Here is a 24,154-nt window from a genome sequence, read left to right on the forward strand (position 1 = left end):
AGATAGATAGATAGATAGATAGATAGATAGATAGATAGATAGATAGATAGATAGATAGATAGATACTTTATTAATCCCAAGGGGGAATTCACATTCTCCAGCAGCAGCATACTGATACAAAAACCAATATTAAATTAAAGATTGATAATAATGTAGGTAAAAACAGACAATAACTTTTTATAATGTTAACGTTTGCCCCCCCGGGTGGAATTGAAGAGTCGCATAGTTTGGGGGAGGAACGATCTTCTCAGTCTATCAGTGGAGCAGGACAGCTACATGCAACTCTGACCCATGTGTTCTCTTTTTGATACTTCTGGCATTAAGGCAAGTTTTTTTTTGTGTTGTTAGGTTCATACACTTGAAATATTCCTACTCTTGACGGTCGCCCAACTGACACTTCACCTGACTTTTGCCCGTGGTTAGCCTGTATATGTATGTAGAACCCTAACTACAAAGAGGACTATTTTCATTTATGTTAGGTAGAATGCCCAGAGGGGACTGGGTGGTCTTGTGGCCTGGAACCCCTGCAGATTTTATTTTTTTCTCCAGCTTTCTGGAGTTTTTTGTTTTGTTTTTTCTGTCCACCCTGGCCATCAGCCCTTACTCCTTTTCTATGTTAAGTAATGTCTTATTTTAATTTCTTATTTTGTCTTTTATTTTTCTTTTCTTCATTATGTAAAGCACTTTGAGCTACTTTTTGTATGAAAATGTGCTATATAAATAAATGTTGCTGTTGTATGTTTGCTGAAAGTGATTTATTTGGGTTGAGCTAGACCATAACGCACATTGGTCATCAGACTACGAGATGCTTGTCTGTGAACAACAATCCTAGGCCTGGATGTTCTTGCTCTGGTTGAGGCTCACTTTGATTTGTTTATTGCTGTCATGAAATTTGTATTTTTGTATTGTTCTTTATCTGGACCCTCCCATAATGGGTTACCCTGTGAACGGTACATACAGAGGATTCCAAAAGTATTCAGACCTCTTCACTTTCTGCACACTTTATTTATGTTGTAGATTTAATTGTAAATTGATACATCTGCCATTTTTGCCCATTCATCTACTCAATCTACACTCAACACCCTAGAAAGACAAAACGAAAACAGGTTTTCAGAAATTTTAACAAATTTATTAAAAATCAAAAACTGAAATCTTTCACTAAGTATTCAGACACTTTGCTACAACACTCTACGTTTTACTCAGATTCATTCTGTTTGCTTTAATTCTCCTTGAGGTGTGTCAAGAACTTAACTGAAGTCCACCTGTGGAAAACTGAATTAACTGGACATTGTTTAGAAAGCCCACATCCATGTGTGCCAAGCTTGTGGAGATTTACTAGGAAAACTCAAAGCTGGCATTGTTTCCAAAAGAGTATCTACAAAGGACTGAATTAAGTGTCTGAACACCTCTGTGAAACAGAGATTTCAGTTTTGGATTTTCAATAAATTTGGACACTTTTCTGAGAATATGTTTTCACTTTGTCATTATGGGTTGTTGAGCATAGATTGATGGACAACTTAAAATGAAATCTACAACACAATAAAGCATGCAGAAAGTCAATGCATTGTCAATCAACTAGATAATCTAGAGCCAAGGCCTGAGACTCTCTCCACAGTCCCAAGGTCACAGTGTTTAGTTCACCAATCCATCCAGTTTCTGTGCTTGCTTATTCTATTATAGTGATGCTGGAGATGGTGTACAATGGGTCTGCATATTTTCTACAACAGTTCCCGGATGTTTAGAAACACTTAACCTCCTAGTGTAAAAAAAAATGAAATCTGCCAGAGCAAGATAATCATACACCAGACAGGAACATTGTGAAGAACCGCTCCCTCCCCTCCCACGATTTCTTCTTCCAACTTTCATTTAGCAGAAGGTAGTGTAGCATCCAAATCAGTTGTGCCAAACACTAGTGTACAATAACTCCTACTGCTTGGTTGTCTGGACTCTAAGCTCTGTGTTGCCCCCCTGCCCTCAGTTCTGCCCATAGTAGTGAAATTATATGCAATACATTTGTTACACTTGTACTACTATTTTTTTATTATTAGTTTAACTGTTAGTATTTATTTGAAATAGTAATGAATTAATAATATTTATTCACTTACCTATTATTTATTTACCTATTATAGTACAGTATAGTTCTTTACCTGTCTTGCACTTGTCGTATGTATTTTGCACCACAGAGGTCCTAGGGAATGTTATTTTGTGCCACTGTATGCTGCAATACGGTGTATGGATAGTATGACAATAAAGTCACTTAACTTGATTTTTTGTGCTAATGTGGCTATAATAATATACATGATGTGTATCTGAATCAATAATAATAAGAGGAAACTTACTGTGAGTTAAGAAGTTCAAAATCTTCTAGACATACCACTTATGTTCAGGAGCTACTGCACAGACAACAAAACAGATAAACTATTGGATAAATGATGTCCGGCTTTTGTGTTTTATATTTGCTGTCATTTTACTTTTTATTTTATTTATGTGACTTTGACCTCTCTTCCTAGTTTGGGATGATTGCAAATTCATATTCAATACACACAGAGCCCTGTCTGAATGGAAGTTTGGAACCACTTTCAATTATCTTTACAAGTGTCCTGTCAATAATGAAGGTAAGAAGATGACAAGTACTTAGTGCCCCTTTCTGTTCATTCATGTTAATGTTCAAGGATGTAGAGTGTAGGGATAAAGCTATGGAAAATGGTTCTCTTTAAGGTATTACTGTGTTTGTAATTTTATTTTGTCATTATTAGATTGTGCTTTCATTCTGCAGTCTTGGAGTTAATGTACAAAAGAGCAAAAATTTTTTGTTTTGTTCATAGTAGTAAAGTCTATATGTGTGTCATATTCAAAATGGGGTGAATACCCTGAAAAAACAATTAATGAAGAAAGTCCAAAGAGCAACTTGTTAATTATAAATACAAGACTGGAGATGATCCATTTCATGTTGTAACTTCTAAAAACATTTTTTAGGGGTTGAAGTTGACACAGCATTCTAACCATCTTTGTGGAAACTATTGAAAGGCAAATAAAATGTTAGGTTATACTAGTTGATTACCCAGTGGCTTCGCTCACTGAGTGCAAGGAAAAAAAATAAAATGTAGTCTATAAATTATTAAACAGTAAAACATTAACATTTAAGAAGTAAAGATACATTGAGCACTACTGGAGTGGTTTCGGGTAAACTATATTTTAAAGGCTCTATAACACAACAGATAAGTAGCAGATTCCTTACGAAAGGCGCTACACGACCGCCTGTGGTATAGAAATAACATGTTGTATGTGATCGTCCAAATTTTTGCCTGACAACCTTGCACTACATGCCTGTGATTTACTTGTTAAAATAATTAATCACAATAGCAACCTTGACTATTATGGGGTTTTAGTGACCTGAACTTACCTTAAGGGACAGTAAGTAGTTGTGCAGCGCAGTTTACAAACAGAGTCCTGCTTCGATGGCGCCCATTACACTCATTCGCAAAGATTTCCACTCTCTCAGGAGCCGACGGGGGACTTGAAGTGTCACAAACGGTACAAGAAAAGAGGACGCTGCCCGAAACTGCGAAGCTCTCAACTCGGCGGAGTAGCCCGACATTCCGCGCCTCCCAGCATCCACTTTGTTGTCACAACCCCTCGCAGCTGAAGGCACTCTCGTCTTCACATTGTTTACAGCTCGGCTCAGTTAAAAAGTAGAAAGACACAAAGCTGTTTTCCTCATCTCTTCTACTATCAAATACTGCCAACTAAAAAAAAGTTACAATGTGGCAGTTTCAGCAACAGTCACGTGGACGAAAAAATAAAACTTCTCTGTCAGAACGCGCCTGGCGGCAGACGGCTCAGCACTGTAGTCCAGACAGGAGGGGTGGGAGATGGCAACGCGGGGCGCACACAAATAATAACAATTCGTAAAGACGATATAAAAATGGTGTAGGTAATTTCCATATCGTGTGGGCATACGTAATAGATAGATAGATACTTTATTAATCCCAAGGGGAAATTCACAACGTTCCGTAATTACATTATTATTAAATTACGCAATTTCCGTTTCATACGTAATTTCCATATCATGTGGTCATATGTAATTTCCGTTTCAAACACGAAAAGAATTTTATATATATAGATTGTAAAAAACAGTTAAATAGAAATCAAAAGGCATTATGACATCATGATTTTATAGCACCCCTTGCCACACATTGACACTTATTATGAGGTTTTGCAGTTTTCTGATACTAATGTTAAGATAATAATAAATTATAATATCCAAAGTAGTAGGAAAACAGTGAGGCAGGATACTGCTTTAAGCTTCCACATCTCAACAACATCTAGTATAAGACTGTAATGACCACCAAGATGGGACACACAAACTGAATGAGTGTGAAGCTCAGTGACGGGCATATTTATTTAACAATGAATGATCAATAGCCAAACTTTCAGAAGAATCATCTTCTTGCTGTTATAGCCACTGAAAACGCCTCATCAAGTAACAGATATTGAAACTAGCCATGGCTATAAGTCGTGTTTACTCTTCCAGTGTTTCCAATCGTCTATCAGAATTGCTCGTCATGTCCCCCTTCATAAACCCCTGTTTTTTGCTGTGAAGATATATTTATCTAATACCCTGGAGTTGTCCACCTACTGTACCTTCTTGAACCTCACCAGGCTTGTAAATTGTAACACAAATGTTGTAGGGGTTCATTGTTTGCAGAGCTCAGTCTTTCTGTGTAACATTTTGCTGTCAATCACTCATACAGCCCCACTTATCTTCAGCATAATATGCTGGCCACTGCAATACAGTTTACATTCATGTCAACCTTTTGTGTTGATATTATAATATTGTTTGCTATTCACATATACGTTGTCCTCCACACTTGAGGCAATGATCTTTATGTGCATGCCAATCTGTTTGCAGATTGCTTTAACGTTACCTCCGTGAAGTGTTGAGGAAATATTTAATCTGTGTGCTATTTCATGTGTTGGAAAGGCATTTAAAATTTGGAGCAAATTTCGAGAAATGGTAGGTTGTGAAATACCCAAATCATCTTGCAAAGCTACATTTCCCTGTGGCCAAAAAAGTAACGTTACCAACACTTTGTTTTGGCTGACATTGCATGGCTTCTCCGAGTAGATGGATCACTTACATAACATACAAGATTTGCTACAAATTGTGGCTTGCAGAGGGTGTCTTCTGATGCCCAAACCTGACACAGACAGATGCAGGACACAAGTTCGGTACACGTGTTTTATTTATTTATTTCTTTTCCCCATGGGAAACGCTTTCCTCCATTTCCCACCTACATAGCACAGTTCCAAAGCACAAACACTGCACATAACATACTTTTCTCTCTTCACCTCCACTTCTCTTCCAGCAAGCTTAGCCTACCTCCTCCCGACACTGGATCTCCGAGTAGTAGCAGCTGGCCCCTTTTATAGGACACCCAGAAGTGTTCCAGGTGTCCAATGACTTTCTTCCGGCAGCACTTCTGTGTGTGGCAGAAGTGCAGCCACACAGGGCTCAACAGTTTCTGCAGTGCCCCCTGGTGGTGCTAACCGGAACCCAGCTGGGCTGCTCCAAATTCCAGTTCCCAAGGAGCATTGTGGGAGTTCGAGGCACCGCTGTAACCCAGGGGAGTTGCCACTTAGTGCTGTAGCGGGAAGGTAATGTCCTGAATAAGCTCTCTTCCCTGATCTTTTCACTGTTGAGGCGTTCCAGCTGGGTAAGGGCTCCGGCCTTCTGCCAGCGAATATTATTCCATCTTTGTCAAAATCAAAATCTTTTTACAAGTTAATGGTTGTCCAGCGTTTCCAAAGCATTTCCAAAACATTCAGGTTTTCCTTGGATATGAGTGATGATCTCTGCCTGAATGCCATCTTCTGGCAGTTCCTAACGAGTTAGGAGAGCTCATGAGCTCTCCTAAGTCCCAATGAACTTTGGGGTACTTTTCTAAATTAGAAAAATTGACAAAATACTTTTACTCCTAAGCCAGATATATTCCTGGATTTAAGGATACATCCTATTCTAAAAAATTTAGTGAATTAAATCTATTTAGTCTCCACTGGAGAAGGATGAATAGGAATGTCATCCAGGTCTTCAAGGCATAATGTGAATCTAGCAGGATTCTTTCAATTTGTTTTCAATGTTATTGAACAATGTCTTTTTTGAGAAAATGAAATATAAAATAAAATGGATAAATAAAAAAAAATAAACAAGAGATTTTAGGAGATTTGTCAAAGGATGCTATTTATAAATATATAATATAGGATGTGGTCTTAGATACCTTGTGGGATGAATATATTAGAATATATTTAACCTTAAGTGGCTGTACTCTCGTTATGGCCATGCTGTATATGTTTATTAATTTAAAAGTTATTTATTCTTTCCAGATGAGGACATTAGTAACATACGTAATGTGATACAGAAGGAATTTTTGTCCCTTGTGGATGCTGGTTTGGCTATAAACTGCGCCTACCCTCTGATGTTACAAGAAAAACGGAAAGTTGATGTGATCATTTCATTGGACTACAGCGATGGGGATAGTTTTATGGTAAGATTTTTGTACTTTTCATATGAATCTGTTGTTACCGTACTGTAGAATTATAATGCTATTTTCTATGATGTTTTTTCAAAGTTGTCATTTAATCTGTTTTCAGATCATTTCATTTTTCAACTGTCTTGCTTCCAACTATGTGTTTAAGCCAAGTTGTGCATTACAGTAGACTAGTCCAGAGCCAGGTGTGGCTGCTGTTATCATATCTCTGTAGTTCTTGCCACAATATATTGCAGTGCTTATGTTTTATAAAAAGATGCTGAGACTGCCACCCCTGTAACATCTCTGGGTCAAATTTGGCCTGGTTTTGTGTTTGAAATCAGTAAAACCATCGTACTATATACAATTTAATAATAATAATAATAATAATAATAATAATAATAATAATAATAATAATACATTTTATTTATATAGCGCCTTTCCCATGCTCAAGGCACTTACAGAATAAATAAAGAACATATACAGTATATAGATTGTACAAACCAGATAAATAAACAAAGAAGATTAAACAGTAAATTCTGAAAAAAAAAAAACAGAGAAAGGTAATAAAGTCAAGTAGAGCTAAAAGCCTTCCTGAACAGATGAGTTTTGAGTTGTTTTTTAAAAGAATTCATGGAGTCAGCTGACCTGATTAATTTCGGTAGGTCATTCCAGAATCTGGGCGCTATACAGCTGAAGGCCCTGTCACCCATGGAGTGTAGATTAGTGACGGGCACAACAAGATTACCAGAATCAGAGGACCTTAGTGGGCGGGCAGGCACATAGTGATGGAGAAGGTCACTGATGTAGTTTGGCGCGAGGTTATTTAAAGCTTTGTAGGTTATTAGTAGGATTTTATATTCGATTCTGTAGGACACAGGGAGCCAGTGAAGACGGAGCAGGATGGGTGTGATGTGCTCGCTGCTGCTGGTTTGAGTAAGGACTCTTGCAGCTGAGTTTTGAATAAGCTGGAGCTGTGATATAAGATTAGAACGGGCACCTGCCAGTAGGGAATTACAATAATCGATGCGGGATGTGATAAAAGCATGGACAAGTTTCTCAGCATTAGAGAAGGAGAGGAAGGAGCGAACACGGGATATGTTACGGAGGTGAAAGTAAGAAAGTTTCTTAATGTGATTTATGTGGGCGGAATAAGTGAGGGAGGAATCAAAAATGACACCAAGATTTTTTACAGTAGAGGCAGGTCTGATGAGATCACTGCCAAGATGGACTGGGAAGGAGCTCATTTTATTAAGTTGCATTTTAGTCCCAATTTGCAGGAGTTCAGTTTTATTGCAATTTAATTTTAAAGAGTTCTGCTCCATCCAGGTTTTAATTTCACTAAGGCAGGTTGTGAGCTGAGAAAGCTCTGATGAAGTTCCACTTTTAACATTGAATTAGAGCTGAGTATCATCTGCATAAAAATGATAACCCAATCCATAACTACGGATAATATGGCCAAGGGGAAGCATATAAATACAGAAAAGCAGAGGACCGAGGACGGAGCCCTGAGGGACTCCTTGTGTGACTGGCGCTGAGCTGGATCTACTGTTGCCAAGACTAACAAACTCTTGCCTATCAGTCAGATAGGACTTGAACCACTGGAGGGCAGTGCCAGAGATACCCAGCATGTTCTCCATTCTGAACAGTAGGATGTCATGTCTGACAGTGTCAAATGCTGCACTGAGGTCTAACAGAATTAATATGCTGGTTTGTCCAGAGTCTGCTGCCATAAGCAAATCATTGGTTACCCGTAGCAGAGCAGTTTCACAGCTGTGCCGCGCCCTGAAACCAGACTGAAAGGGTTCCATCAAATTATTAGAGGTTAGGTAATTGGTGAGTTGGGAAGCTACAACACGCTCAAGAACTTTTGACAGGAAAGGTAAGTGGGAAATAGGCCGGAAATTGTTAAGATTGTCAGCATCAAGGCCAGACTTTTTTAACGTTGGGGTTACAGAAGCAATTTTAAAAGTGAGCGGCACAGAGCCAGTGTCAAGGGATGAGTTTATTATTGTTGTAACAGTCGGGATTATGGCATGAAGGCAGGATTTACAGGATGAAACTTCCCACAATTTATTGTGTTACTAGTGTTATCTATAACCGGTGAATTTCCTAAATGAAAGAAACAGAACATAGAAATAGAACAGTTTTCTGATTGACATTTTATTGTAATAGGTAATATAAGTGGTCATTCCAGAGCCTTTGGATACACTGTATTTTTTGTTTTGCCTTGTGGTGCGAAAATGAACAAATTCTGAGGATTGCCCACTCTAGAACATGCTACGTAGAGTTGTCTGTGTGAAAAGCATGGATTTTCTAAATTGATGCCTTTAACTTGCAGTGATTGCCCTTGAGCCTTATTAATTGACATAGCAAGAGCCAAACGAACAGGAAATTGTAGCCGTTTGAAATCAAAGGGTAAATCATTTGGAATCAGCGGAATTCTTGGTATGAAAACATTGTCACGTCTTGCGCAACGTTTTAGACACCCTTGAAACAGACTTTTTTCTGGCATCGGAAGTGGACTTTCTAATTGTGCATCTTTTTTTCAGTGGCATGGGTATATTAGCGAAAAGCAGGACAATTATAATGTGTCACATGTTATCACGTACGGAATAAGCACCATAGTGAGATGAATGTACGTTATTTATAATACGTCGGAAAGCGAACAAATAGTGCCAGTCAGTTAGAAAGACCAAGACTGAAATCCTACTGTGAGTCGGAAAGCGAGCAAATAGCACCAGAAATACGGACGCCCAATGCAGATTTGTATGGCGGACAAACAAACATACATACACACATACATACATCGACTCTGCTTTATATATTAGATAAGAAGATCATTCTGGCTTCAGTCATAAATGCACTTCCCCATAATTTCCACTGATTCACCCTTAGGTTGAAAGAATTCTGTTGAATTTACTATAGCAATGCCTTTGAGAATTTTAAATACCTGGATGATGTCCCCACACTGTCTCCTCTGCTTGGACTAAATAAGTTTATTTCTCTGAGTCTGTCAAAGTAGGACACGTACCGAAGTCCTGGGATGCACTTGGTTGCTCTCCTCAGCACAACTTCAAGTGCTGCTACGTCTTTCTTTTTGCATGGTGACCAGAACCGCACACAATGCTCCATATGTGGTCACATTAGTGTATTGTATAGTCCAAGCCTAAAGCCCCTTGATTTATATTTAATAGTTTTTATGATATAAACTAACATTTTACTTGCCTTTCTAATTGCTTCTTCACATGTGCAAAGGAGCAAAGACAAGCCCATCTGGTCCAATCCCACAAGAGAGCTACTGTAGCACAAATTGCTGGAAAATGTAATGCTGACCATGAGAGAAAGGTTAGGCTACTTAGTTGCAGACTGGACATAGTTTCCATGCTGAATCCTGTCCACTGACATAAATGCCTACAATGGTAATGTGAGCATCAGAACTGAAACATGAAGCAATGGAAGAAGGTGGCCTAAGAAGTCATGTTCAATGCTGTGTGTAGAAAAATTTAGATGCACATAACCAACTTCCACGTGCTAACACTACATAAATCCCAGTCAGCGTGAAATCTAACGCATGTGCATGCGTCTGTCGCCCCTGCCCAATTCCTCACAGAATTACACCACCTTTGCATATGCAAATCAATATAAATAGCCCCTTAAGTTCAGCATTTTCTGAAAAGACAATGGCAAAAGCACAGGAAAAAAAGAAGAATTTTAGAGAATGTGTGCTGGAGGCAAGGAAAAACATACTATTTGATGGCTTAAGCAGTGATATAAACAAAAAAGGAAGTTGATCGAGTGATACAGAGTGGCAGAGACAGCCGAAAGTTCAAGTTCAGAAAGTTGCACAGAGCCGAAATAAAGAAGGGTCAGATATCAAAGTCGCCATGAAAAGGCAAATCGTAGCCCACCGTCTGAGTGTCATATGAAAGCTTATTAGGGTGCAGAGAAAAGAAAAAAAAATAGGGACACAGTGGAAAAAAAAGGTCAAAATGTCAACTTCAATCTTGAAATTTCCACTTTGATCTTGTAGTTTATTTTGTCATTAAAGTAGAACGTTATAAACTTTATCTTAAAATCAATGTTTAATTTACTATTTTTCAAATACTATCATAACTAAAACAGTACGTTAAATGCTTCAAATTCTATCTGCTCTATGTGTGTGAATCAATATGTGCTTCTTAAACAGGCTTTCTCTTCTGTAGACAGAAGCATGCAGGCACTGATCTCCACACAGAATATATTACATTCATGATATTACAGCTCTCTGAACAGAATACTAAGATGTGTACTTTATATCATTTTTATGGTGAAATGCACTAAAGTATGTATTAAACATGGGGACACAGTGGCATAGTGGTAGCAATGAGTGGTCTTGCCTCCCACAAGATGCTTGCTGGGACGTGTGCGACCCTCGATGAAATAATTTATTTCAGCAGCGCTGTCTCTGTCAAATGTATCAACCCCCAATTCCTGTCCTTCCATTTTCTTTTTCCACATATCAATCACCACACAATAAGCTCTATAATAAATGTCAAACCAGCTGTAAGCTTAGAATGCTGATTCCTCAAAATTTTTAAGGAACATTGAAAAATCTTTGTAATACATGTTTAATTATTCCATCCATCCATGGTCCTTGAACAGGGTGCCAGCTCATCGCTAACGCTGCACCACCATTTCCCCACATGTTTAACATTATTTAAGTTAAAAATTTATCTGTATAATGTAATATACATATTTTAATGCATTTCATTCTTAAAAATGATATCAAGTATACAGTACAACCCCAAAATTTGTGGGGGTTATGTTTCTAGAGCACCCACGAATTGTGAATAAATGCAAATTTTTGATGTGGTTAAAAAAAAATGCCAATTTTTATAGTTTAAACCCTAAATATGCCCCCAAAACACTTTAATTTAATTTCAAACTTGGCTTAATACATTACCTTATGTAACGGTCAAGTGCCGCTAAGATTCACACTGTCAAGATGACGGCGATTTGTTTATTTTTATAGAGGATCCCAGGGACGCCCCCAGCCTTGGCTCGACCTGCACACACTCACAAACAGAGACAAAATACAGCACACTGGGAACAGAAATTAAATAATATAAGTAATACCACCCCAGACCCCTACAGCGATATTACATTAAACACAAAAACACAACTCCACACAGCAAAGTCCATGGAATACCACAGCGGATGTAATGAAGGATGATGAGAGTAAGTCCAGAGATCTGTATGTTGTAAGGGAATGATAAAAACAGTCCTACCGGTAGACACTGTAAGGGTGAAGACAGATGAATGGTTCAGGAACGCTCCTATACTTGCGGGAAAGCCGTGAATCCACAATCAGTCCTCAGCACACAGGTAGACCGATGATCCAGACCCCAACAATGAATACAATCCAGGACACAGCGACTAAAAATGGCTTAATTAACAGAAGGCAGTCCGAAAGGTAAACGTAACACAAAATACAACACCAAAAATCACTTCCCTCTCTATCGGACACCTGCCACTCCTTTTAAACCCCTCTGACCACCTTTGACCCCAACAGCCCCTGCAGGGACTACTGGGAGATGCAGTTCTAACTCATAGTAGCACTGCTATACTTAAAAAAAAAAGAATGTAAATGTAAACCTGTATACTGAACTTCTATGTCTCCCGCAGTCCTAGAATGAAAAATACTGATGTCACTGCTACTGTATATGTACTGTAATTCATGCAAGCGCGTTTTCATTACCAGAAGCCTTAGAAGGTGCAGGGGCGTTTCGGTGGCATCTTGGGGCTTCAACCCTTAAACTGCCACATACTTGGGGGTTAATGCATCTCTGGACGCCAAATACTTTTTTGCTAAACTTTAAGTAAATGTCACAATTCACAAAGAAAAAGTGAAATTTTAATGGAACACTTTTTTTTTCATGCAAAGAGCATCACAATTATTGCAACACTGATCATTTTATACACTGCTAATGAACTGTAAAAACTATTTAAAAAAACTACTGAAAAATATGCCCAAGGTGCAACTGACGCCATGGATGAAATTCAGTAAATCACTGTGCCAACTGCGCTTGAACTGGCTGCACTCAAGCACACAGAGGTAAGCGCTGATGCTTGCAGGCTAGTCTAGTGCAGCGGCTCAATCCCAGGAACACTGAGGCTGCAATGCTGCAGGGTGTCATGCTCGAGTCACAGAATAAATTTATTGCACAGAAACACAGGAGATTGTAGAGACAGGAACTTTATTCAAGCACTTCAAAAAAACATGTCTCTTTCAGAAGTAATTGAGCTCAGTATGCAGTTAGTTCTCGATTAAAGAATAGACAAACATCATAGGGGAGCACAACGGGAGCGGGACCCTCAACAGGAGCAGAGGATGTCTAGGGGTGGAGAGAGAAACAAAGCAATCAGCCAAAAAGGACAGGTGCTGTTCTGGCTTTTAAGTATGTGTAGCATCAAGTGAGAAGCATATCACACGACAGAGTAGTCACCCAGCAAGTAAGGGAGCAATGTGAAAGTAGTCTATCTGTGTTTTTTAAGAGGGTTTTTTTGAGGAGCATCCATGTCTTCTAGGGGTGCGTTTAGCCTCCCTACTCACAAAGGGCTGGCAGTGGTCATGAACTGTATGCCCAATGAATGTATGCACTGACTGATCAGCTCCTGCATGCTTGCAAATGGCACTGGGAAACGACTATAGCTGGTTGTGGCGGTTTAAGTGTTAAGAGGAACAAAACGGAAAACACAAGGACACTCTGCTGGAGATGCATCACAGTCAATCAGCAGCAAGGAGAAATGAATAACGAAGTAGCGGTCCGGTGCCGCTAAGATCCACTCCGTCGAGAAGACGGTTATTTATTTATTTTTATGGTGGAGATTCCAGGGACGCACCCAGCCTTGGCCCGACCAGCATGCACTCACAAACAGAGACAAAAACAAAGCAAAACGGTAATCAAACAGCAAATAAAGAATGTAATGAAAACAAATTAAATAAATGAAAACAACGATACCACCCATGTTCCCCTTACGGCGATTACACATTAAATACAACAAAGCACAAACAAAACACACACAGTAAATCATGAAAAACAGCAACGGATGAAATGTAATGATGAAAATAGATAGTCCAGAGATCTGCATGTTGAATGGGAATGTAAAGATAGTCCTACCACTAGCTCTTGAAATGGTGAAGATGGGTGGACGGGTTCAGGAGCACTCCTTTCTTTGCAGGATGGCCATGAATACACTTTCAGTCCTCATTACACAGGCAGACAATTCAGATGCCAATCACAAAATGATCCAGGATAAAACGAATAAGTACAGGTAACCCAACAGAAGGCAGACAGACAGGAACTTGAAGCACAAATGACAAAAACTTTTTTTTTGCTTTTGGTCACCGGCCCCCTTTTTAAAAGCCACGCTGACATCCTTTGACCCCAACAGCCCCAGCACCCTCAGCAGAAGACCAATCGGAGCCACTGCAGGGACTGCTGGGAGTTGCAGTTTCAAATTCTATTGGCTACTTTCACCATCCCAAGCTGCGTTTTCCTCTACAGTTGCTTCCTGTTCTGTCTACTGTACAGTATTGCTACGAAAAAAGCCATAAAAATTGCGGAGGTTATTTGTGGTTTCCGCTAACAATTATTAGATAGGTTCTAAGAAAAAATACACGAACGACTGAGGCCGCAAACTCTGAACCACGACTTCACGTGGGTCTACTGTATACCCTAGTATTCTAACAGCTCACAGCTCCAAGAGGATAGTGTTTGGAAATCTAAATCGACTTAGAAGCCAGTCATCATCTTCTGTAAATACAGTGCATATTCTATTGAACTGAATTGAATCCTTTTATTGTCATTGTATGGTACGATAAGATCCATCCATCCATCCATTATCCAACCCGCTACATCCTAACTTCAGGGTCACGGGGGTCTGCTGGAGCCAATCCCAGCCAACACAGGGTGCAAGGCAGGAAACAAACCCCAGGCAGGGCACCAACCCACCGCAGGGCACACACACCCACACACCAAGCACACACAAGGGACAATTTAGAATCGCCAATGCACATAACCTGCATGTCTTTGGACTGTGGGAGGAAACATAATAATAATAATAATACAATAAAAAACAATGAAAAATATACATGTACATATTGTGCAGATAATGTAAATTGTTCATGAAGTGGTTCAGGTTGTGCAATATTATTACAGCTGCAGTGCAATTTTTCAGTGAGGTAATTATACTTGTTAGTACAAACAGTTCTATCGGGAGCACTTGATGGACTGATCGAGTCCGTTCATAGCTCTTGGGATGAAACTGTTTCTGAGCCTCAAGGTCCGTGCGGGAAAGGCTTCATAGCTGTGATTTCACACTCAGATACCTTGGGTTAAACTACTCTTAGTGGTGTACTGAGAGTAACAACACTAAAGCAGCTATGGTATTTGGAATAGCTTGGCCATTATGTGCACCGTTATATTGTTACAGAATGGTTACAATCAGGAGCCTTAAATTTATAAACATGATACGGTTAATTTCAGTGTATTTGATAAAACCTGCATCATGGATGTGAACCTAAAAAAGAAAGGGAAATCCACACAGGAACAGAAGCACTGCTTTGACTCTGGGTGCCGCCAGTTTGCACAACTGAGCAGAAATGTTGGGGGGGAGCTGCCGTGAGAATGTGTGTGGCTTTATGCCAAGTTTAGTTTTTGTACATCGTGATGTGAGTGTGGAGTCGGGCGTACGCAACATTTTTGTGGATACTCATTGTTTATACATGATGCCCCTGGTCTTGTGAATCATATTTTCTTTTAGATCATGTGAACGTCTGGATGCGTGTACATCATTTACCTGGGTAAAAGATGGCAGCAGGTACCACTATGGGAAGAAGGCAAGCTGGCAGAGGCAGTGTGATGCTCCAGACAGTGTTCCATTGAGAAACCTTGGGAACTGGCATTCATGTGGATTTTACTTTAAAATGTACCACCTACCTAAACATTGTTGCAGACCACATACACTCCTTCATGACAATGGTATTCCATGATGACAGTGACCTTTCTCAGCTGATAAAATTGTTCAGGATTGGTTTGATGAACATGACAAAGAGTTCAAGGTGTTGACATGACCTCCAAATTTCTTACATCTGTAGTGGTTTCCTCCGGGGACTCTGATTTCCTCCCACAGTCCAAAGACATGCTGGTTAGGTGCATTGGTGGTCCTAAATTGTCCCTAGTGTGTGCTTGGTGTGTGGGTGTGTGTGAGTGCGTGTGCCCTGTGGCGGGCTGGCGCCCGGCCCGGGGTTTGTTTCCTGCCTTGAGACTTGTGTTGGCTGGGATTGGCTCCAGCAGACCCCTGTGACCCTGTAGTTAGTATATAGCGGGTTGGATAATGGAGGGATGGATTTCCCTTTAAAATCAAGGGAGAATGTGTCCGTCTCCATTATGACTGTATCTCACAAGAAACTTAAAAAGATCACAATAAGTTTCATTCTTCACATACTAAGATTTAATCATTGCATTTTTTTCATTGAGTTTTTCTACACCTTGAGAAATGTAGAGTACTCTGCTTTCATGAGTTCCTTTTCTGTCTGTATTTTAACATCTGAACATTTAATATATTTGTTGTATTCTTAAAGTAAAAGGATATCCATTCTTAGAATAAATGCTCTCTTTTTACCTCACCTATCCATGCATTTAATGAGACCGGTAAAGTGTAGTTGGCAATCAGTGCCTATCCCATCGGCTGCTCTCTTTAAATTTGCTAAACATATGATCTGATTGATATAATGTCGGGGAGCACATTTCAGTACTCTTTCCGTATCCTCCTACATCTTAAGGCAAGATCATTATTGGGTAATGTGATTAAAACAAAGTTTTCCTTTTTTTCTTTTCTTTTCTTTTTTAGACATTGAATCAGGCTAAGGCTTATGCTGATGCATACAAACTTCCTTTTCCCCATGTGGACAAGAAAGGCCAAAAACCTCAGGACTGCAATGTGTACAGTGATGCCTCAGCTCCAACAGTGATCCACATGCCTCTGTTCAATGACAGCAATAAAGACGGCAAGTAGTGATACAGGGATTTCTATTATAAATAAAATGTACGTGTTTAAGTGTGGGGTTTGGTAGAGAGAGTTTTGTCTGGCAGTGTTATGAACTAGAGAGTTCCTAAGCACACTAGTCTCAAAATAATTGTCATAAATGCTGACTAGAGGAGGAAAACTGTCAAAATAACAGCAGATAGTCACAACAAGGGCAAACATTGAATGTTTATAAAGAAAAGGATTTATTTTTCCAAGAAGCCCTAAGGAGCACAAAGGTATTGAAGGCAATACCTTCAAAACAGATAATCTAAAAAAACAAAGAAGGTCCCAATACAAAAATCCAATGAGTGGTCGAAAAAAAAGAGTGAAAAGTTACAAAACCCAGTAGATAGATAGATAGATAGATAGATAGATAGATAGATAGATAGATAGATAGATAGATAGATAGATAGATAGATAGATAGATAGATAGATAGATAGATAGATAGATAGATAGATACTTTATTAATCCCAAGGGGAAATTCACATACTCCAGCAGCAGCATACTGATAAAAAACAATATTAAATTTAAGGGTGATAAAAACGCAGGTATAACAGACAATAACTTTGAATAATGTTAACGTTTACCCCCCAGGTAGAACTGAAGAGTCGCATAGTGTGGGGGAGGAACGATCTCCTCAGTCTGTCAGTGGAGCAGGACGGTGACAGCAGTCTGTCACTGAAGCTGCTCCTCTGTCTGGAGATGATCCTGTTTAGTGGATGCAGTGGATTCTCCATGATTGACAGGAGTCTGCTCAGCGCCCGTCGCTCTGCCACAGATGTCAAGCTGTCCAGCTCCGTGCCTACAATAGAGCCTGCCTTCCTCACCAGTTTGTCCAGACGTGAGGCATCCCTCTTCTTTATGCTGCCTCCCCAGCACACCACCGCGTAGAAGAGGGCGCTCACCACAACTGTCTCATAGTACATCTGCAGCATCTTATTGCAGATGTTGAATGACGCCAGCTTTCTAAGGAAGTATAGTCGGCTCTGTCCTCTCTTGCACAGAGCATCAGTATTGGCAGTCCAGTATAATTTATCATCCAGCTGCACTCCCAGGTATTTATAGGTCTGCACCCTCTGCACATAGTCACCTCTGATGATCACGGGGTCTGTGAGGGGTCTGGTCCTCCTAAAATCCACCACCAGCTCGGTGTAGCATATAGATGTTGGCATCCTCTGCTCCCACCTTCTCCTGGTATGCGAACTGCAGAGGGTCGAGGGCGTGGCAGACCTGTGGTCTCAGGTGGTGTAGCAGCAGCCGCTCCATGGTCTTCATCACATGTGACGTCAGAGTGACAGGCTGAAAGTCATTTAGCTCACTAGGACGTGATACCTTTGGGACTGGGGTGATGCAAGATGTTTTTCAAAGCCTTGGGACTCTCCCCTTTTCCAGGCTTAGGTTGAAGATGCGCTGGAGAGGACTCCCCAGCACCAATGCACAGGCCTTCAGCAGTCACGGTGATACTCCATCTGGACCCACTGCTTTGCTGGCACGAAGTCTCCTCAGCTCCCTGCTTACCTGGGCTGCTGTAATTGTGGGGGGGGGGGGGGGGGGGGGGGGGGACTCTCTGCTATGCTGGTATCAGCAGAAGGATGGGTGGAGGGTGCAGTACTCTGAGGTGAGAGTGGGTTAGGGTGGTCAAACCTCCTAGTAATTCAGAAATATGCAAAAAGCAAAATAACAAGTAGAGAACTCAACCACCTAACACATTCACAATGAACCGCAAGGGACTATGGGTCTTCCTTTGCATTTATAGAGCTGAGAACAGTCCCTTGCTGTTATGGGCAGGTGGTCCCACCTCTTGGGGAGCCACACAAAAAGCACAAGGAACATAGCAGATGACACTTTGGCATATAGAAACTAAATAACATAAAAAAACAAACAAAATGAGCATAAACTAGATGTATGAACCTCAGAAACCCACACTGAAACATATCAAAAAGAGGAGGACCAAAAAATGAGCCATAGTCAAAGATACAAGCAGAGATCAAAAACAAAGGATAAATTGAACTTTCAACAAGCCAAAAAAACTAACCCAAAATGTGGTAAAAAAACATTCAAAAGTCGATAAAAATAAAAGATAGTATTGCACTAGTATTTTAGGACGTTATCTACAACCTCAGATTTAAAATGTTCACCAGTGCCCCAGTACGCATCTGAAGTCACAGCTTGATAAAGCCAGTAGGACCATATCATCTGCAAAAGGTAGAGATGCAATCCTGAGGTCAGTGAACTAGACACCCTGCACTTCTTTGCTGTACCCAGAAATTCTGCCCGTAAAAATTATGAACAGAATTAGTGGCAGAGGGCACCCTTTGTGGAGTCCCACACTCACCGAGAATAACTTTGATTTACTGTACTGTTGGCAACACAAACCAAAGCACTCACTGCAGTTGTACAGGCACCAAATAGTCTACGACTGCTAGGGAGGTGGTTGTATGCCTTTTCCAAGTTGACAAAGCAGATGTTAACTGGTTGGGCATACTCCAAATGAACCCTCCAGAATACTTGTGAGGTTTAAAAGCTGGTCTAGTGTTCAGTGAATGGGATGAAATCCACATTGTTCCTCCTGAATCTAGACTTTGACCAGCAGCTGGATCTTTCATTCCAGAACCCTGGTATAAGACTTCTTAGAGAGGCTGAGGAGTGTGATTCTCCTAAATTTGAAATACACACCCCAGTTTGCCAGTAAAGATGCACTGTGTGGGACCTCCAAAGAAGAGGCACTTTAGCCAAGACAGCCTAATAACATCAAGAGCCTTTAGGAACTCAGGGTGAATATCATTTACCTCCAGGATCTTGCCACTGAGGAGTTTTTTTTAAGCATCTCAGCATCTTAAGCTCCAGTAATGAGTGAGTCCTACTTCGAGTTCTCTGACTGTGCTTTCCTTGAAGGAAGGCGTGTTAGTAGGATTTAGGAGGTCCTTGAAATGCTGCTCCCATTATATTGCCAAGTGAGGCCAGTAGCACTCCATCCCTGATATAAACAGCACAGGCGAAGCACTGCTTGCCCTTCCTGAGTCATCTGACAGTTTTCTTGAGTTGCTTTAAGGCAAATTGAAAGTAATTTCCCATGGCCTCACTGAACTCTTCCCAAGCCCGGATTTTTGCTCCTGCAAATGCCATCACAGCACTCTGCTTAGCCTATTGGTACCTGTCAGCTGCTGCTACTGTTCCATAAACTGGTAAGGCCCCCTTCTTCTGCCTATAACTTTACTGCTGGTGTCCATCATCAGGTTTGGAGATTGCTGCCATGAGAAACACCAATGACTGTAGGTCCGCAGCTCTGCTCAGCCTCCTCAGGAATGGAGACATAGAACACGTCACATTTAGGTTTAATGTCCCCTTCCTACCTCAGAATGCAAGAAAAATTATTCTGGGGTTGAGAGTTGAAGATCTCCCTGATGGTGGCCTCAGCCAAACATTCAAAGCACACCCACATTGTATGTTGGGTCTCCCTGATCTGTCTAGCATCATTCCTCACCACCTGATCCAACTCATAACTCTTCACCTGAGTGTCATATTGTTGTACTGTAAATCTGATGACACAATTACAAAATATATCATCGACCTACGACCTAAGGTTTTAAGGGTTACAATTAAGTCTAATGTCTAAGTGCTTCTTTGCACTGTAAAAATAAGCAGATTGACAGATCATGAAGAGTTTGGGTCTAGGGGGACACCCCTTTTAATGTCCAAAAATTAAATGGGAAAAAAGAAACAACACAATTGTTGAATATAGCATTTGTGAGCAGTGTAGACAGCCACCCCAAACACAATTGCACAGACACAAGTCCCGAGTGTAAACACACATATTTATTAAACAAAATACCTTAAAAAGCTTCAACATAGACAGAATAATATAATATAGTTCTTCTTTCTTTCTCTGCACATCCCAGACAAGCTTTGTCCTCTTCCACCCAACTCCAACTTCCCTGGGTGAGGTCAAGTGGCTCCTTTATTGTTGGATGTAGGACATAGCCTGACAGAAGCACTTCTGGGTCAAACAGAAGCCCCATGAAGTAGGGATGAATACTCCCAGCACCTCATCCACAGAACCCAACACAGCTGCCCCTCAGCTCTACAGGTCCCAGCATGCCCTGAAAGTGTTCGATTGGGAATCCTGACCCAAGGATGCTTCTATCTAACGTATCGGGTGAGCTGGTAGACCTAACATGTTTTTTCTCCCTGTCCTTCCATCACGCTGTCCTTCCAGCTGGGTATTGTTCTTTGGTCCAACCCTACAGAGATGCCAGCATGCCCACTTTTGCCCTGGCATCTTCTGCCATCCTCCTGGTTAAGACAAACAACATCTTGCTACTCTCTTTGTCCATTTGCTACCTGGGCCTTCAAGCTAGGTAAGAGAGGGAGTCCATTCTGGCAGGACACCAGTCCTTGCATGCAATCCATTACACTTTTGAGCCCAGTTGATTAACTGCTGATTATGGGTCTGACCGCATCGTTACCTGGTTCCCAGTTGAACACTGACTTCTCGTCAATCGGGTGAGGCAGGACGACCGATGATTCTCTGGTAGCGATGACAGAGCTCTTCCTGGCAGTATTTCTTGACTCTAAAATAAGACATGGAAGAAAGGTTAGGGCCAGTGTCACCTTATGAATCTTTCCCCTTTGTTTCCCTTGACAGAGACCCATGTGACACTGCCTATACTTGTCTATGTGACAGCAAATCAGTGCTTTAGTGTTTATATGAGTATTTTGGGGTTCTACAAATCTCGATTTCATTATATTTTTGAAAAGGTTTAATAAATTGGGGATTGATAAGCTATGTGTTGCTGAATGGCTTTTTCATAAGATCGCTCTGTGCAGTGAGTGTTACAAAATATCTACTATACTGTAGAAAGGATGCAATGAAAAAACAATTAAACACACGAACAGTGTGCTTCCTCATTCAAACTGTCTCTTTTCTTTTTTATATATATAACTCCTGTTTTCTTGTTGCTTGTTTTTTCAGAGTCGACCATGTCAGATTATCATACTAGTAAAATGAGATACAGTCAAGAAGACATTGACAGGCTCATGAAGATTGCCAAAGAAAACATTACGCGAAATAAAGGAAAAATTTTGGAAGAAATCAGCAAGAAGATGCAATCGAAAAAATGAGATAAACCACTGTCTATCTTAAATATCCATCATACTCCTTCAATTATTACACAGCAACATTTTTCCTCATTTTATTCAGGATTGGGATCTGTCTGTTTCTAAAGTGGTGTGGTCCAGGGTGTTCAAATAAGTAGAAACACATAAATTGCATTTTGTTTTATTTTTATGCACTTCTGTGTAGCTCTCTGCCTTTAGTCCATCAGTCCCACACTCTGTTTTAAACACCCATGTTTGTTATGATTCACGTTCATGTTTTAATTACTTCTAGCTTTTCTCTGCATCTTTTCTATTTGGGTTTTTATGATATGGAAAATTCATTTTCACCAATTAGAAAAAGATTTGAATGATATTTTAGAATGTCAGAAACATTTTGTGTTTTATTACGACAAGACTGTTTGTCATCAGCGACCTCATTAATTTTATTTCTGGTTTGGGTTAGGGTTAGGGTTTTACTTCTCAGAGATGATCAGGAAAGTACGACATATGGATTCATCAACAAGACGCTTTAAAAGGTCAGTCCTGTACATTTCCTGGTCATCCGAGATTGCAGATTTTTAAATGAAATATTTCTTTAGTGTTGTCAGCTTTTCTTTGAGAGTTCTGCTGTTGGACTCTTTTGTTTTGTCTTTGTCTTAATATTTCTGGTTAGTGATTCCATTAAGAGACAACACTTTTTAATTAAACACTTACCCCCTGGCCATTACTATTTATATTTTCTCTGCCCCTTAGGATGACAACTACAGATTACTAGCCTTGAGTGCTTGTGTTATTTTTGTAGATTATCGATTTTAGCGCAAGTTTGAGGTTTGTTGATAGGTTTTAGGCAAAGAAAGAAAAAGGCTGTAAAATAAAGTCTATCTGTGTGCACTTGGAGTTTACAAGTTCATCCCAAAGGTTCATCCTAGGTTAACGTGTGTGTGTGAGACTGGGTCCCGTAATGAACTGCTGCTTAGTCTGGCGTGAGTGCCTGTCTTCTGCCTGATCTCCACAGAAATTGACGAGGAATATCTGAGAATTTTATACATTCTCAAGTGCCTGAGGAGAGAGGATGTGGTGTTCAAGTTCAGATTCTGTTTCAATTTTATGGGGAGCCTTGGCCTACATGAGCAGAAATCTTCTCTTGTTGAGATTCTAGTGCATGACAGAGTGCAAGCACTCACTCATGGCAAGGCAGTACAACATAATAAAATAATGTAACATGTGTCTTTGGAATGTGGAATCAAAATATAGTCACTGGAGAAAATTACCAATGGACACAAACTCCATATAGACCTTGATCTAGAATTTAACCCATGTCTCTAAAGGTTTAACGTAGTAGCTTTGTTTCTGCTCTATACTGTATGTAGCTATGCATCTTTCCATTGATCCATCCATCCATGCATCTATCCATCCATCAATTTCCTAAATCCTCTTGATTCAATTTTTGGGTTCCAAGGCACCTGATTCTAAGTCAGCAGCATTAAGTACCAAAGCAAACATTTCCTCCAGGCTAATTTAGAGTTGCCCATTAGTCCAATATGCAGAGAAGTGTTGATATGAACAGCCATTATGACTAACCTAGCTTGTCAATCTATTTTTTTTTACTGTTAGTAAGTCTTTCAAAATCCAATTGGTTGCATCTGTTGTGCTCTGTTTGAATTTTACCCTTAACCAATTCTCTCTTCTTTATGAACTCATTTTAAGGAATAAATGACATTCACCCTTTTAATCCACATCACATAAACACTCATGTCATCTCACTTTTTAAAGGGATACTCTACCATACCATAGCATTTCCCAAGAATGATTAATCATGAGCAGAGTCAATAGATACAAAACCCAAAATTATTTATGTTTTTTATGTTTCTTACTCTGTGCAGTTTATACTAAGGGCTGATGAAAAAAAATAGAATATTAGAACATTAGAAGAATATAGATGAGAATAGTCCATTCAGCCCAACAGAACTCTCCAGTCCAGTCCTCTTAATTCTTTCAAAAGAACATCAAGTCAAGTTTTGAAAGTCCCTAAAGTCCTACTGTCCACCACACTACTTGATTACTTATTCCATGTGTCTAAGTTTCTCGGTGTGAAGAAAAACTTCCACTAAATGGTATCATCTCCAGACAGAGGAGCAGCTTCAGCGACAGACTGCTGTCACCGTGCTGCTCCACTGACAGACTGAGGAGATCGCTCCTCCATCACACTATGCGACTCTTCAATACACCCGGGGGGTAAATGTTAACATTATACAAAGATATTGTCTGTTGTACCGGCATTGTTATCACTGTTTAATTTAATATTGTTTTTTTATCAGTATGCTGCTGTTGGAGTATGTGAATTTCCCCTTGGGATTAATAAAGTATCTATCTATCTATCTATCTATCTATCTATCTATCTATCTATCTATCTATCTATCTATCGTTTGAGTGAAAATTACTCATAAGAGGTTTC

The 24,154-nt window shown here is 40.0% G+C and overlaps 1 long non-coding RNA gene across 1 annotated transcript; it reads left to right on the plus strand.

Annotated features, from left to right (window-relative positions):
* The first annotated feature begins 2,391 nt into the window (after positions 1-2,391).
* LOC127527276 (uncharacterized) lies at positions 2,392-16,575 on the plus strand. The gene is made up of 3 exons (XR_007934577.1): positions 2,392-2,615; positions 6,385-6,545; positions 16,425-16,575. It is a non-coding gene; the product is annotated as an uncharacterized LOC127527276 (long non-coding RNA).
* Positions 16,576-24,154: the final 7,579 nt, after the last annotated feature.

This window comes from Erpetoichthys calabaricus, chromosome 3 (genome assembly GCF_900747795.2).
Source record: "Erpetoichthys calabaricus chromosome 3, fErpCal1.3, whole genome shotgun sequence".
In the NCBI taxonomy this organism is placed as follows: Eukaryota; Metazoa; Chordata; class Cladistia; order Polypteriformes; family Polypteridae; genus Erpetoichthys; species Erpetoichthys calabaricus.